The 17510-nt window shown below is 45.1% G+C and overlaps 1 long non-coding RNA gene across 4 annotated transcripts in view; it reads left to right on the forward strand.

Moving 5' to 3' along the window:
• Nucleotides 1-17510, forward strand: part of LOC104650542 (uncharacterized) — an 88233-nt gene that overhangs the window by 27278 nt on the left and 43445 nt on the right. The window lies entirely within an intron of this gene.

Genomic DNA, 17510 nt, shown 5'->3' on the forward strand with positions numbered 1-17510 from the left:
ACTGAGGATGGGCAGCATTAGATAGTGCAGCTGGATGTAATTTTAGATGGAAAACAGAATAAGCTTTGATACAACTTGACCTTAGAGCATGTGGCAAATTGTATTTTATGAAATTGGCCTTCAATGAAATAAGCCAGACACAACAGGACAAGTACTGTACAATTTTACTTTTATGAGGTACCTAGAATTGCAAAACTCCTAGAGACAAAAAGTAGAGTGTGGTTGCCAGATGCTGGAGATAGGGGGAAATAGGGAGTTACTGTTGATTGGGTGCGGAGTTCAACTTAGGAAGGTAAAATTCTGGAGAGAGAGTGGCAATGGTACACAGCAAAGCAAATGTACTAAATGCCATAGCAGTGTGCGTCTAAAAATGGTTATAATGGCAACTTTCATGTAGATTTCACTGCAATTTAAAAAAAAGAAAAAAAAATATGCCGGGCGCGGTGGCTCACGCCTGTAATCCCAGCACTTTGGGAGGCCGAGGCGGGTGGATCACGAGGTCAAGAGATCGAGACCATCCCAGTCAACATGGTGAAACCCCGTCTCTACTAAAAATACAAAACATTAGCTGGGCATGGTGGCACGTGCCTGTAATCCCAGCTACTCAGGAGGCTGAGGCAGGAGAATCACCTGAACCCAGGGGGCGGAGATTGCGGTGAGCCGAGATCGCGCCATTGCACTCCAGCCTGGGTAACAAGAGCGAAACTCCGTCTCAAAAAAAAAAAAAAGAAAAAAGAAAAAAAATAGCCACAACACTATTTCTAGTCCCACATTCTCTTCCAAAACCTTGCCACTCTCCCATTAGGAGCTAGAGTCTCTCTTCCTGATAGAGGACAGCAACAGTGATACTGTGTGGATTCAGAGACCCAGTCATAAAAGACAGTGCAGCTCCTGCCTGGTTCTCTCTTCATTTTAACATGGACCTTTGGATCCCCAAGCTAAGCAGAAGCCACCCTTCAGGAGAGACGATGGGAGATGGTCACCTAGCAATAGAGAAAGCTGCCTAAGGAGCCCAGCTGTGCGGGTCTTCCTGGTTAACATGCTAGGCACACGTGGGAGGAAGACGTCACACTGACTGCAGCCTCGGCCACTGACTGAGAGACCCTGAGTGAGACCTGCCTGCTGCGCCCAGTTAACCCCACAACTGTGAGAGACAATAATCATCGATTTTTTTTCTGACACTAAATTTGGTGTAGTTTATTATACAGCAATAGACAACTGAAACACAGTCCATTTGGTTTTTGTTTTAAGACAGGGTCCCGCTCTGCCACCCAGAGTGCAGTGGTGCAATCACAGTTCACTGCAGCTTTCATTCCTGGGGCTCAAGCAACTCTCCCACCTCAGCATCTTGAGGAGCTGAGACTCCAGGCACATGTCTACTATGCCCAGCTAATTTTATAAACTTCTTTTGTAGAGACGAGGTCTTGCTATGTTACCCAGGCTGATCTCAAATTCCTGGGCTCAAGAGATCCTCCTGCCTCGGCTTCCCAAAGTGCTGGAGTGACAGGCATGAGCCACCAGGCCCAGCACCATTTAACTAATTTTTTTTTTTTTTTTTTTTTTTTTTGGAGACAGAGTTTTGCTCTTCTTGCCCAGGCTGGAGTGCAGTGGCATGATCTTGGCTCACTGCAACCTCTGCCTCCTGGATTCAAGTGATTCTCCTATCTCAGCCTTCTGAGTAGCTGGAATTACAGGTGCCCACCACCATGCCTGCTAAGTTTTTGTATTTTTAATAGCGATGGGGTTTCATTCATGTTGGCCAGGCTGGTCTTGAACTCCTGACCTCAGGTGATCCACCTGCCTCGGCCTCCCAAAGTGCAGGTATTACAGGTGTGAGCCACTGCACCCAGGCTTAACTAATGTTTTAATCTAACCCATTTATTTTTGTGGTCACCTGACCCCAAGAGCTTTCTTGGGGTAAAGTGGACAATGCCTGCCAGCAGTCCCAAGAGGATACTCTGAGGCCACTCAGTGTCAGAAGGTAGGAGCAAAACCTCCTAGGTTGTTTGTCATTTCTTCTTTCCTGAGGGGGTTGCCACATCCGTGGTCGGTGGCACACTTGATAGAGGACTCCAATGCTTTGGAAGAACAAACAGATGGAGACTATTATAGGGACACTGTTCCCCCTTCTTGTTTCCTGTGGAAACTTCTACCTAGAACCCTACTGCTGGCCTTCCTCCCTGCCTTCCTCAATCTTCTTCTCTAAAGTGACATCTAGTAAGTGAGTCGGAGAGAAAGATCTGAGCGTGCTGACCCAGCCCCTTCCCCGCTTCTTTTGGGATGGGCTGTGCTCTGGTTGACATCCCTGCTGTACAGTGTAAGGCATTCCCCCAGCTGGGCCTGGGACTGGGGACTGCCTAAGTCATAAGTTAAGCCTGTATAAGCCCACTTGGCTGTACACCTTAGTCTTGTTATTTTAACAACTTCAGAGATAATAAAAGTGATCTTGTAATTTCCATCTGCCAAGCTCCTGTGTCTATCTCAGAAGAGCTGAAAACTCAGGAGAGTGGATAAAAGGATGTAATTTCTTTGTCTTTGCTCCAGCCTCTCTCTGCCGTTCACTGTCTCCTTTTCAGTCACTTGTCAAATCTGGCTTTAAAGTTCTTTGTGGATTTCTCATAGGTCACTACTGCATAGCATAGGTCGTCCTCAACTTTAATGATTGGGCTTTAAAACCATCTAAGCGCCCTTTTCACACTCTACACTGACACTTCTCAACTGAGTGTTAACACGTCAAATTCAGGCTCTGATGCATCAGCTGGCGAAAATGAACATGCCCAGCTATCCCACAGCAGAGTTGCTTGCCAGCCAGCTGCTCTGTTCTACATCTTCATCACTTCTGTTGGCGTGGCAGTTTGGGGACAATTATTTAAATACTTTATTACATTTGTAGTGATTGTTTAATTTAAAAAATGTAAAGTGGAAAAATGAAAATATTCATCCTAGTGACAAAAAACAAATGAAGACCTCAAAAGACTTGATGCAGTTGAGGCAGAGACGGAGATCATTAGGCATGCCAAATGCTGGGCCTGGAACCTCGATTTGGGTGTTTGTTTTATTTATAAGGAGTGACTTTTGTGTTTAACTGTGATGAGGAAGAATAAAGTGAACAAAATATACAGAACATAGTTTATAGTCAGGGTTCCCCAGAGAATCAGAGCCAACAAAATGTGTATATCGAGAGAGTGGCAAATACTTTTTTTTTTATGGAGTCTCACTCTATCACCCATCCTGGAGTGCAGCAGCGTGACCTCAGTTCACTGCCACCTCCACCTCTCGGGTTCAAGTGATTCTCCTGCCTCAGCCTCCTGAGTAGCTGGGACTACACGTGCGCACCACCATGCCCAGCTAATTTTTAAAATCTTTTTATTTTTAGTAGAGAGGGGGTTTCTCCATGTTGGTGGGGCTGCTCTCGAACTCTTGACCTTAGGTGATCTGTCCCCCTTGGCCTCTCAAAGTGCTGGGATTACAGGTGTGGAGCCCTGCACCCAGCCAGAGACTTATTTTAAGAGATTAACTCATGTGATTATGAGAGTCAGCAAGTCCAAAATCTGCAGTCCAGTCTGAAGGCCACCAGGCCAGAGACTCAGGAAAGAACTAGTGTCACAGCTCAAATCTAAAGGCCACCTACTGAAAGAATTTCTTCTTGTTCAGAGGAGGTTAGTGGTTCGTTCTACTCAGGCCTCAACTGATTAGATGAGGCTCACCCACATTACTCAGGGCAATGTGCTTTTCTCAAAGTCTACCAACTTGGCCAGGCACAGTGGCTCACGCCTGTAATCCCAGCACTTTGGGGGGCCAAGGCAGGCGGATCATTTGAGGTTAGGAGTTCGAGAGCAGCCTGGCCACCATGGTGAAACCCTATTTCTACTAAAAATACAAAAATTAGCCAGGCTTGGTGGTGCATACCTGTAATCCCAGCTACTCAGGAGGCTGAAGCATGAGAATGGCTTGAACCCAGGAGGTAGAGTTTGCAGTGAGTTGAGATCACGTCACTGCACTCCAGCCTGGGTGACAGGGTGAGACTTCACTAAAAAAAAAAAAAAAAAAAAAAAGGCCAGCCAATTTGACACATAAATTAACCACCACACATGGTGGAAATATTGCTTCAAAATGATGTCCCAAAGGCAAGCAATATTATACTTTTAAAATCTGTGAGAATATGACCGTTTTGCATATTATTTTGAAATCCTTGCAAATATACAATTTTTTAATACTTCAGTGTAGTTTTAAGGAGCAGAAAATTAAGGGACTGCCTATAAACTCCTTGAGAAAAGTGTTACGTCTTTATAACAGGAGAAATGAGACTGGCAGCAAGACACTGTATACCTGACTAACAGTGGCCCGAAAAAATAAGGTCATAATTTCCTCACCTTTTAAGAAACCTGGAGGTAAGTGGCTGCTGGTATTGGTTCAGAAGCTCAGCAGTGTTGGGATCGACACGACTGTGATTTTCTTTGCCTTTCCCCCATGGTTTCAAGACAGTGGCTGCATCCACATTCAAGGAAAGAAAGTGCTGCAGTTCCGTTTTATCAGGAACGCCAAAGCTTTCCCAAAAGCCTCACCAAATTATGCTTATATCTCATTGGCTACAACCATGTCACATGGCCACCCCTAGCTACAAGGGAGGCTGGGTAAGCGAGTATTTATTTGGCCATATTACTGCTTTGAACAAACTTAAGATTCTATTAAGGAAGAGACAAGTGGGATAGATTTTGAATAGACAGTAAATCATGTCTGCTATAGTTCTAAATATCTTTCATCCTTGATGTCTGCTCAGGACTTAGGATAAAGCTTCTATCAATAGAAGTTACTCAATAAATATTAATTAATTAAAAAGGTAGAAAAAGAAGCAAAACTTGATTTTTCCTCTTATTCCCTGTGAGAGTCTTTCATAAGATGGCAGTACCAATTTTTTTTTTTTCTGGTTTCCATATAATTGCCCTTCTATTGGATAACATTAGGTTGGTGCAAAAGTAATTGTGGTTTCTCCCATTAGAATAGCAAAAATCACAATTACTTTTGCACCAACCTAATTAACACCAGCTGTCATTTATTGCATGTTTATTATGTGCCAGGCACTAATCTAAGTACCTTATGTATGCTACCTTTACTCTTTAGCATAACCCTGGGAGGTAAGTAGTAGTATTGTCCTATGTCATAGATAAGAAAACTGAAGCACAGAGAGATTAAGTAACTATAACTTATTCAAGATCACACAGCAGGAAAGTGGCAGTGGGTTAGGAATAGAGTTGGCAGACTTAGCAAATAAAAATGACAAGATGTCCAGTTAAGTTTACATTTTCGATAAACAGGTTTTTAGCATAAATATGTCCCATGCAATATTTGGAACCTACTTATGCAAAAACATTATTCGTTGTTTATCTGAAATCTGCATTTAACTAGATGCCTTGTATTTCATCTGGTAACCCTAGTTAAGTATGCAGCTAGCGTGACTTCAGAGTCTGTACTCTTAATTACATCTTCAAACTCCCTTTCCTGATGTATGAGTTTAATCTTTATCTATTACAACCTACAATTATCCTTTGTATTTACTTGTTTACTTATTTAGTATCCATGCCCCTCACTACAATATAAGCTCCATCGGGGAAGGGACCTATTCATCTAGTTCATTGCTGAATCTTCTGTGGCTGGAATAGTACCTGGTACACAGTAAATGCCCAATAACTCCTTGTTAAGGAAATGAAGATGATGTCCTTTTTGATAGCATGATCTGATCTGAATGTGAAAGACTAGCTATGGAAAGGTTTTATTACTATCTGCCACATACTGCAGAATCTTCTTATGGCACCCTCCCCTGCAACACATTTTGTTGTGGTCAAGAGCGGCCATGTACTTGCTTTGGTCAATGAACTGTGAATGGAAGTGATTTGTGTCTTTAAGAGTTGGTATATGACACACGATGTGCTTCTTCTCCTGCCACCTGATTGGCAATGTTCAGATGAAAGCTACTCCACTATCTTGAATCCTGGAGTGAAGAAGACATGGGGAAGAGCTAAGCTGACCTTTGATGAACAGACGGTATGAGTGTAAAATGAATGTTTATTATAAGTCAGTGTGGTTGGCGGGGGAGCACGTTAATGACTTGACTGGTTTATTCTTCGTTGACATGCCGCCTAGCATGCAGGGGCCATGCGACCCTGGGGGAGGCTCCTACCCGCCTTGGAAAAGTAGTCCTCCTCTTCTCAAATATAATAATGGAAACCTTACGTGTGTGGATCCACATGTGAAAGACTTTGTGGTGTATAGCAAAAGAATGTCAACTTGAAGTGGTTGTCAACAAAGTTTATCAAATAGCAGCCAAAGTTTTTTATAATGAACACTGGTTTGCCTGGAACCTTCAAGTAACCATGATTTTTTCCTAAACTCTAATACTATGAGAAAGAAGCAAATCATCCAACAATAAAATGAGTAACTAAAACCAACAAACCCCAAACCCATCTCACAGTGCTGGCGCATGTCACCCCCATAGCTCATGCTCATAAAGTTCAATCAGCCAACCCTGGCATCACGAAGGACCCTAATTTTTAAAATGGGTGAAGTTCTGAAAGCCTGAGCAACATAGTAAGACCATTCTCTCTTAAAAAGAAAAAAAAAAAATTAGCCAGGCATGGTTGGTCACGTACCTGTAGTTCCAGCTACTCGGGATACTGAGGCAGGAGGATTATTGAGCCCAGGAAGTCAAGGTTGTAGTGATCCATGATTGCACCATTGCACTCCATCCTGGGCAATAGGGTAAGACCCTGTTTCTGAAAAAGAAAAAAAAAAAAGGAAAGAAAGTTAGTTAGTTCTGGAGCTGCATGGTAGTGATGATTCACACCAGTGTGAATGTACTTAATGCCACAGAAGCATACACTTAAAGATGGTTAGAGTTCTGTGCACTGTGCTATATAAATAAACACATAATGGTGAGTCACTTGCTTTTTCTGGCGTGCTATTCCTGGTGGGCTACTTAAGACTCACTGGGTTGCAAGTTACAGAACCAATGAGAACTAGTTTAAACAAAAAAGGAAAACTATAAGGATCCCAGTTATATCTCAGAACCCCAGGGCAGGACGGCTAAGAGGTCTCAGGAAGGACTAGAATTAGGAACTGGAAGGCCACTTGGACTCTTCCTTGTCTCAGCTTTTCTCTGTGATTAGACTTCATCTTCACTCTCTCTGTAGCCTGGTTTCTCTCTTCCTGGCCCACTGGATGGAATATGCTCACTGCCTTCTCTCCATGGCTCCAAGTTTACTCGACATGCTACACTTCTATGTTGAGAAGAACTCACACTCTCTCACTCCCAACAGCTTATTCCCAGGAAAGCGAGGCTCATTGGCATGTCCTGGGTCAGCTGGCCTCCCTGGGGGTACAAACGTGGTAGATTCTGAGAGATGAGTGGCTGGGCATGAACATCAAGCAGTGCCTTAATATTTGGGAATATTCATCACACTTGACCAGATCAGGTTCTTCTCTGAAGCTCTTGGCACAGAGTTCCATTCCATTTCACGAACATAAAAAGAAAGATAGTGATATGAATTGTGTGGTTGGTAAAAGCATCAGGGTCCCTTCCTCTCTTCCTGTATGGGCAAATTCTCCATTTTCACAGAGACAGAAGATGTGAGTAGCCTTTCCATAGTGTTTTGTCTCCAGCCCAGTCCTCTGTCGGGCTCCAGCTCTGAAGGAGCACAATACATGTTCTGTGTTTGACCACAAGTGCTCCATAAGGCCTTGGCCCACAGCCTGACGGCTTGCCCCACTTTCTCTGCGTCCCACAGACCCCACAAGATACTGGAAGACTTTCCATTTTGCCTTTGCCGTATGGCCAGTGAGATAATCTCTTCGGCTCCCTCATCGGGCTTTGTTTTCTGGCCCTCTGCAGGCCCCTACTCTCTGGCACATCCCTCAATGCCTCTGACTTGCCAGGAGATTGCAGGGACACATTCATCCAGAGTCAAGTCTAACAGGTATAAATTTGGCTTTACAACATTCAGGTATGAATGAAAAATGTCATATTTCTCCTTTTGAAAAAAATGTAATCCATCCAACTGTGAACACCTGCCTGCCTGATGGGAAGCCCAGTATTGCTGCATCCCTGGAGCAGGCCCCATCTCCGTGGGACCATATGGGAGTCTGCGAGGAAGCTGATCCTGGGCCCAGGCAAACAGCCAGCTGTGCAGCTGTTCCCCAGCTCCTGCTGCCCTGGCTCACGAGGAACCTCCCATGGTCCTCAAGATCCCTGGGGCGCTGCAGTGGGTGCGTGCAGGCCTTTGCTTCTGTGGCACTCTTCCTCTCCTAGGACCCCTGTCTCTTTTTTTTTTTTTTTTTGAGACTGAGTTTCGCCCTTGTTACCCAGGCTGGAGTGCAATGGCGCGATCTCGGCTCACCGCAACCTCCGCCTCCTGGGTTCAGGCAATTCTCCTGCCTCAGCCTCCTGAGTAGCTGGGATTACAGGCACGTGCCACCATGCCCAGCTAATTTTTTGCACTTTTAGTAGAGACGGGGTTTCACCATGTTGACCAGGATGATCTCGATCTCTCGACCTCATGATCCACCCACCTCGGCCTCCCAAAGTGCTGGGATTACAGGCTTGAGCCACCGTGCCCGGTGAACCCCTGTCTCTAGAGTCCTCGTCTCTCCTTTGGACAGGTCATATCCACCCGTTAATCTTTAGCCTTACCTCATCCCTCTGCGATGTTTGAGATTGGACTTAAAAAAAAAAATGTATTAATTGTCTCATGAGGCAAGTGAAGTGCCTGCTCACAGGACATAGCACAGTAGGTGAGGGGTGAGAGGTGGGTACTATTTATTCCCCATGTTGGCCTTGAAAACCAGACACCACTGACTTCTTTGTCAAAAGCTGCCACAACCACTGATTTGCAACATCTCCCCATTTCCCACCCCAGGAAGGGGAGGAAGGCATCCACCCAGATCCTACCATGGGCTTGGATCAGGAGGAACCCACCACAGCGCCTCACCCCCAGAGGTCATGCTGACAGCAGCAGTATGGGGGGGAGGACCCCTTGCTATGCAACTTCCTATGGGAAATGGTGAGCATGGGAATTTTTTGACAAAAGTGTCCTAAGAATCCAATATTAACTAAGTTATTATTTTATTTTTAAAAATTTATTGTGGCAAGAGGACTTAACATAAGATCTACCCCCTCACCCCCAGCTGCCTTTTTTTTTTTTTTGAGAGGGAGTCTTGCTCTGTCACCCAGGCTGGAGTGCAGTGGTGTGATTCGGCTCACTGCAACCTCTGCCTCCTGGGTTCCAGTGATTCTCCTTCCTCGGCCTCCTGAGTAGCTGGGACTACAGGTGTGTGCCACCACACCCAGCTGATTTTTTGTTTTTATTAGAGGGTTTCACCATGTTGGTCAGACTGGTTTTGAACTTCTGACCTCGTGATCCGCCTGCCTCGGCTTCCCAAAGTGCTGGGATTACAGACATGTGCCACGGTGCCTGGCCAGTTACCCCCCACCAAATTTTTATATGTACAATATATTATTGTTAAACACATTAAAAACAACAACAACAACAAATTCTTGCCCTGTCACCCAGGCTGGAGTGCAATGGTGCGATCTTGGCTCACTGCAAACTCTGTCTCCTGGGTTCAAGCTATTCTCCTGGTTCAGCCTCCCAAGTAGCTGGGATTACAGGCACGTGCCAACATGCCCCACTAACTTTTAAATATTTTTAGTAAAAATGGTGTTTTACCATGTTGGCCAGGCTGGTTTCAAACTCCTGGTCTCAAGTGATTCACCTGCCTCGGCCTCCCAAAGTGCTAGGATTACAGGTGGGAGCCACTGCACCCGGCTAGCCAATTTTGTAAAATACATTATTTAACACATAAATCAATAAGAAGCATTACACTGGGTATGGTCTTCCCCAGGAGAGAAAAAGACTTGAATTTTCAGTTTCCATTACAACCTCAAGTTCCAACTCCTGTACATTGTAAGTCCATAGAGGTCAGCATCCCCTGTCTTAATCATCTCTGTCCCCCTCACACCCAAACATGACAGGCCTCCATAATAATTTGGCAGATTAATCTCTTTCGGTTCTTGGTTCTTCATTTAAGTCCTCACATGAAGACAACAGATAAAATCCTCGCCTGACATTTCCTTATGGACCTGCGAAGAGAAAGCACTTACGATATTTTGCATCTGAAATGAGGCTGAGGCTGCACAACTGCCAGGAGAGTTTCGTGAACAAACAGGTTGGGAACTTCTATTGGCCCTCAGGGAGTGGGAATTCACTCCTGAAATCAGCCTGCTGTGCCTAGACAGGTTGGGAATTGAGGCCAGCTTCCATTGATTCATCAGCACTTCCTCCAAGAGTGAGACCCATCACCATCTGAACTTTCACTCTCCAAACATTTGTTACAGAGACTTAGCAACACTTTTACTTAAAATTTGCTATGTGATGCAGGCTCAAGAATTGGTAACTTAAAAAAGAGAAGAAAAAAAAATATGCTAGGTGAATCGAAACACTCTATTATAATCTGCTCTCCAGCAGGCTTCCAGATCCTAGTAGAAGGGTGGACAATGTGCGTCAGGCACATCTCAGCTCTCCTCCTCGTAGAAGTGCCCCTCATGTCTATGTTGTTCTGTTATATTGGGATGCTGTCTTGTAAGAAAGTTGAAAAGCTATGAATAAAGGAGTTGAGCCTAAGAGGCCTAAACAACCCCCATAAAACAGAAGAAAAGTTGAGGCTAGGCACAGTGGCTCACAGTAATTCCAGCACTTTGGGAGGCTAAGGCGGGTGGATCACCTGAGGTCAGAAGTTCGAGACCAGCCTTACCAACATGGAGAAACCCTGTCTCTAATAAAAATATAAAAATTAGCTGGGCATGGTGGCAGGCATCTGTAATCCCAGCTACTCAGAAGGCTGAGGCAGGAGAATCTCTTGAACCCAGGAGGCATAGTTTGCAGTGAGCTGAGATTGTGCCATTGCACTCCAGCCTGGGCAACAAGAGTGAAACTCCATCTCAAAAAAAAAAGAAAAAAGAAAAGAAAAGAAAAGAAAAGTTGGATGTGATAAAGTGTATTGTAAGAGGGAAAATCATATGCGACATGAACATAGGCAAACACACGTCCCGTGTAGTGCACGTGCGATTCTTTCTGCATCCTCTATGCATTCACTGTGGATTCTTAGTAAGTGATTTCACTGTTTTTATATTTTTGTGATGGAGAAGTAAAGTGTAGTTCATATCTAATAACTCAATCCAATATGATAGTCTCTTGAACACAAAGGTACCCACTAGTGATTTCACCCAAGGTTAAATAATCAGGTAATCGTTCAATGCTTCATATCAGTGGTTCTTAGACCTCACTCAGCAAGCATCAGAATCTCTGGGAGGTTTTGCTAAAACTTAGATTGCTGGGCCCCATCTCAGACTCTCTGCTTTAGTAGGTTTAGAGCGGGGTCTGAGAATTTGTTTTTGTTTTTTGTTTTTTGTTTTTTTTGAGACAGGGTCTTGCCCCGTTGCCCATGCTGGAGTGCAGTGGTGAAGTGGTAAGGTCTTGGTTCACTGCAACCTCAGCATCTCAGGTTCCAGCTCCAGCCATCCTCCCACCTCAGCCTCCTGAGTAGCTGGAACCACAGGCGTGTGCCACCATGCCTGGCAAATTTTTTTGTACTTTTCATAAAGATGAAGTTTTACCATATTGCCCAGGCTGCTGCTCTCAAACTCCTGAGCTCAAATGATCCTCCTACCTTGGCCTTCCAAAGTGCTTGGATTACAAGTGTGAGCCACCATACCCAGCCTTGAGAATTTGCATTTTTAACAAGTTTCCAAGTGATGCTAATGCTGCTGGTCCAGGTTCATACACTGATTTCTATTGTTCAGAGCTCCTTGGTGGACGTTTACATAAATGTTTGAGTGTTTTAGTGATTAAGAGGCCATCAATTGAGGTTTTTGGATAGGTTGGCAATGCATTATCATTTTCTCTATTTTATTTATTTTTCATTTTTTAAAATTTCAACTTAAACAGATATATGTTGTCCAGGCTGATCTCAAACTCCTGGCCTCAAGCAGTTCTTTCACCGTAGCCTCCCAAAGTGCTGGGTTTAATGGGCTAGGTGTAAGCCACCATACCCTGCCCATTTTCTCCATTTTAGCTAATGAAATATAGACACTTCTTATCCTAAAAATTTCTTTTCTGCCTCCTGGGTTCAAGCTATTCTCCTGCCTCAGTCTCCCGAGTAGCTGGGATTACAGGCATACGCCATCACACCCAGCTAATTTTGTATTTTTAGTAGAGACAGGGTTTCTCCCTGTCGGTCAGTCTGGTCTCAAACTCCCAACCTCAGGTGATCAGCCAGCCTCAGCCTCCCAAAGTGCTGAGGTTATAGGCATGAGCCACTGCGCCCATCCTGTTTTAGTTTTAAGTTAAATTAGTTCCAGTTTCCCACATGAACTTCTGCAATGATTATTTTATTTCTTGGTTTCTCACTGTAATTTTTAAATTTTTTTTAACCTATATTAGTTGGTATTTCTTAAGCAATGTTATCTAATAATGGTGATAGCAGCATCCTTGTCTTATTGCTAACATAAATGAGAATGCTTTTTAGTATTTTCCCAATAAACCTATCGCTGACTTTAGACTATAATAAAAAAATTTTTTTTCTCCTTTTTCTTTTTTTTGCCATGATCTTCATCAACACCCTAAAATATTCTATGCAACAGATTTTTAGGAGCAGATTTTGTTCAGATAATCTATTATTTCTGTGCTGCCAACTTGAGGCTGCCTGAGAGTTTGTTGGGAGCTCCAAACTCCCGTCACCACAGAAGCCACCTTCTCACCCACTGGGCCCATACTCGGGATCTGAACTCTCCGATAGATGGGTCATGCTGGGGAGACCGCAGCAGCCTGGGTTTTAAACATTATGGACAAATGAAACAGGGTGGGGAGCTTTATTTGCTCAAGGTGTCAGGAATCCTGGCCTCTCTCACCTAGTCTCATTTTTCAGAATTCACCACCTGCTTTTTGAGTCAGGTCTGGAAACTTAAGTTTCTCCTTAGCATGAAATCAGAAGACGTGCAGAGCAGTTTTTCCCATTCTGTGAGATGAGCTGGGCAGAGGCTCTGGGAAGTGAGATCTGGGGTGCCCACCTCTGATGTGTCTCCTTTCAGACTACAATGTCGTTTGTTCTGAGGCTCCTTTCTTACATGTATTGATTCTTGGTCTGCCCATTTGGAAAAGGGGCCTAGGAATACCTGTCCTACCCACTGTCATGAGGGTGTTATGGGGATCAATACACTCTGAAAGGTACAAGACTGAATTATTGGAATATTGATAAAGAGTGGAAGTCCTTGTGTGTTGAGATTGTAAGGAGTTCTTCATTCCATGAAGGTGGGGGTTTTCTGATTTTTCGTTGATATCTCTAGCTATTAGAACAATGATTGATACATACTAGGCACTCAAAAAAAAGTTTGTTGAACAAATACATGTTAAAAAAAGAAAGAATTATGGAATTTAACAACTGGGGGGATCTTTAGAGATCGTGTCAAGTCTCTGTTATTTGTTTATTTATTTATTGAAACAAAGTTTCACTCTTGTCACCCTGGCTGGAGTGCAATGGCGCCATCTCGGCTCACTGCAACCTCCGCCTCCCAGGTTCAAGCAATTCTCCTGTCTCAGCCTCCGGAGTAGTTTGGATTATAGGCACCCGCCATGATGCCCAGCTAAGTTTTTTTGTATTTTTAGTAGAGACGGGATTGGTCAGGCTGGTCTTGAACCCCTGACCTCAGGTGATCCACCTGCCTCGGCCTCCCAAAGTACTGGGATTATAGGCATGAAGCTACCATGCCCGGCCTCAAATCCCAGATGGAGCTGACCAAAGTCTTGCATTCATTTTCTCTTCCTGCTTTGCAGGGACTTGAAACTAATTTTTTTTAAAAAAACAAAAACCGAAAACTTAAGCTCTAATGATCGGTTCTGTTTTTTCTTTTTTTTTTGGCAAGAGGGGAAAACCAACAAAACATTCCAGTCCAGCTCTGAGCATAACATGTCTGGTTTACACTTTTAAAAAGTAAAAAGAGAAGAAAACAAACCACCAACCAAAAAAAATCGAACACTTCGGAATTGTTTTGGCATTCGGTGTACTCATTCCCGGTTCATGGAGCAGTCAGAAAACATGTATCATCCATCAATCCCTTCTCAGGCACAACCAAAGCCAGAGTGTGAGCTATGGCAGTCTCGCTTCCCAAAGGCTCTTCAACATCTCAGACCCACCAATAGCTCATCTCTCTGCTAGAGCAATCTGATTGACAATCATCAATCAGTAAGGATGTCAGAGGTCTTGCGGCCCGTTTACTACAAAGGCTTGCCACGATCACCCAGCCAGCGAGTCATGGCTGGGACCTCCCCCACTTGCCAGGTCCAAAGACATTTAATAGAAAGGACACTGCTCACCAACTGACCCTGGACACCCTCGGACCACTGGGTCTGTCACGTGGAGGGGGCGTGAGTGGGGAAACCCAGCAGGCTGTGGGTTAACGGCAGGGGAAATTGCACATTTTCCTCTGCTGCCTCTCACTGCTGTAGCACAAGAGAGCCATGTCTGTTCATGTTGCCAGTCCTAGAGGCTCTCTGTCCTGTCCTGAACTTTCCCCGGCTCTTTCTTTAGCATTTTATGAGCTTTTATGATGAAGCCCCTGTGTGTTTGTGTGAGCAGCAGAAAAGGTGCAGAAAGATGTTTGTGAAACTGTTAGTGGTGGTTGCCTGGGGCAGTGGGATTGGACTCGGGCAGATGGAAATGATTAACTTTTCTTTATCTCTGTGTTGCTTGAACTTGTTATAACCAGCATGTATTACACATGCACCTCTTAAAAATCCCATAAAATTAGAAAGCAAGTCACAAAAGGAGACATACAGTATGATATCATGCCCATAAAATCCCAAATCCAAAACTTCCATAAACAATATGTGGTATTGTTTATGGGGTATCCTATGTATTGTTTATGGGGTCCAAACCTAGGGGCGTAGGAAAAGCCTAAAGCCTGCTGGAAGAGGGCACACCGGCTGGGAAGAGCTCTTAGAGGAAGGAGGTGGAATGATGTGGAAGGCACCTGCAACTGGACCTATGGCATTCTGTTTCCTGAAAAAAGCAAATACGGTGGAAGGTTAATGTTCACTGGAGTGGACAATGGGTCTTGTTGCGTTCACTGTTATGTTATTCTCCACATTTGCCCATTTGTTTGAAATATTTCAGAAACTAAATTAACTATAACAAAGGGGAGGTAATCGAATTCATCCTTATTTGTAATTTACCTTACATGACACCCCATATGGACCCCAGGTAGAAGAAAGGAAAAAAGGAAAGAGAGAGGGGGGAAAGGAAAAATCAAAGTGAGTTTTGGAGAGCTGATTTGCTTTTCTGATCTTTATTCTCCCACTGGGTTTTGTTCATGAATAAGCATGGGAAAGAGGCAAAGTCAGTGTCCCCTGGAGAAATGGATGGACAACTGGATGGACGGACAGATGGACGGGTGGGTAACCTCATGAGCCAATAGCTGCCAGGTTTTCAGAGCAGGTAGAACGTGCCTTCATCATGGAGTCTGTGACTGGGACTGCTCACTGCCCACAGCTCACTTCTGGATGTGATATGATGCATTCATGAAATTGGGCTCTTGTACCTTAGCCTGTAAGGCTGCAAGTGCCTCCTGTGTGAATGAGTAGCAGAAACACAAAGAGCACCTACTGCCTATTTCACCCCTGTGCCCCGTGGTGAATATTCCTGGTATCTTCCCCCAGCCCCAAGTTGAGACCTGCAGCTATGACGGTGGGGACCCAAGGGGGACAGTGGCTCCACCTTGCTCTTGAGGTCCAGAAACTAATAGATAAACGATGTGGCCATTTCATATGAACCACTTCAAATTTTTTCTCAAAAAACCAAAGAAGTCCTTGAGAAATCGTGGACAGAGAAGGGGTTCTTCATTGTATCCATTTTCTTGGGGTGTGTAACCTGGACCTAGGGAGATGAGGGTCTGGCCAGGGTCACAGCTAAGGACATGTGTTCTGGCTCAGAGAGCAGAGCAGTGCTCACCCACCAGCCAGCTCAGGTGGGTGCCAGCCTGGTGGAGAAGTGCCAAGCCCACACAGGTGACAGCTCTTACTACACTCCAGGTGCTGTCCGCTGATCAGATGTCATTTAATTATTGTAGCAGCCTGTGGGGTAGTTGAATAGTGTGGCTGGAAGGTAAGGGGTGCATAGGGATGTCTTAGAAATTAACCTGCAGAGGTCTTTTGGGACTGGGCTGGGGAGGACCAGAATGCCATGCCAAGGATCCTCTCTCTGGGTGAGGGGGAGTGATCAGGAGCTTTTGGTAGGGAAGTAATGTGACCTGACTTACTTTTTTGAGAATGGACTGGAGGGGCAAGAGCAGAGCAGAGGCTGAGAGAGGAGGTGATTGGGCATGAGGAATGACAGCTGGGACTAATGCTGGGGCCTTGGGCGAGAACAGAGAGACTGCTTTCCCATCTGGAAAGGGAAGCAGGATGGAGAGGAGAGCCAGAGATGAGGCAGAGCCCCCAAAGGAGGAAGAAACCATGAACGGGAGTCTTGCTTAGGCCCTGCCCCCAAGCAGCCTTGGACCCTTGGGCAAGTCACGTCATCCCTCTGGGACTCAGTTTCCACTGCTGTAAAATGGTAGGGCTGAAGGCAGCCTTTCCTGTGGTGAGAACGATGGGCCTTTTGCACATTTCTTTTGCTACAGGGGTGGGAAGAACCTGAATCATGGCATAGTGCCTGGCACTGCCAGAGACACCAGAGGAACTGCCAAAGTGGCAGGGAGTGGCTGGCACACAGGGCCAGTTGGCATCGCGGTAAGCAGCATGGCAACGCTAAGGCAAAGGGTAGACCAAGGGCCAAGGCTGCTGTGGCTCGCCAGCATGCACAGGATGCTGGAGTCGCTGCGGCAGAGCTCCAGCAGACACGGGTGAGGCCAGTCTGTGAACCGCATCCCCTTTACATAATCATCATTACAGCAACATGTTTTCTCATTTTGGTGGGGCAGTGCCAGGCCTCTGATCAAATGGCTTTTGTAATCCTCACTGTCAAGTTTAAGCTTGAGCAAACGGTAAGACAGCCTCAGAGTCACCTCAGCCTTCTGACTCAGTGTCCCTGTGTGCAAGGGATGGGGCGGGATCTTCTAAACATCCTTTTTGACCCTAACATGCTCGGAGCCTTCGGTGAGAATTCCACCTTTGAGATCTCACCATGCTGGGAGCACCCCCGCCTCTGAGTGTGATCAAAGCTCACTGCAGCCTCAAACTCCTGGGCCCAGGTGATCCTCCTCCCTCAGCCTCCTGAGTAGCTGAGACTACAGGCATGTACCACCATGCCCAGCTAATTAAAAATATACATTTTTTTGTGGTGACAGAGTCTTACTATCTTGCCCAGGCTGGTCTTGAATTCCTGGCCTCAAGCAATCCTCCCACCTTAGACTCCCAAAGTCCTAGGATTACAGGTGTGAGCCACCACACCCAGCGGTGATACATTTT

The sequence above is a fragment of the Saimiri boliviensis genome, chromosome 1 (genome assembly GCF_048565385.1).
Source record: "Saimiri boliviensis isolate mSaiBol1 chromosome 1, mSaiBol1.pri, whole genome shotgun sequence".
Classification (NCBI taxonomy): Eukaryota; Metazoa; Chordata; class Mammalia; order Primates; family Cebidae; genus Saimiri; species Saimiri boliviensis.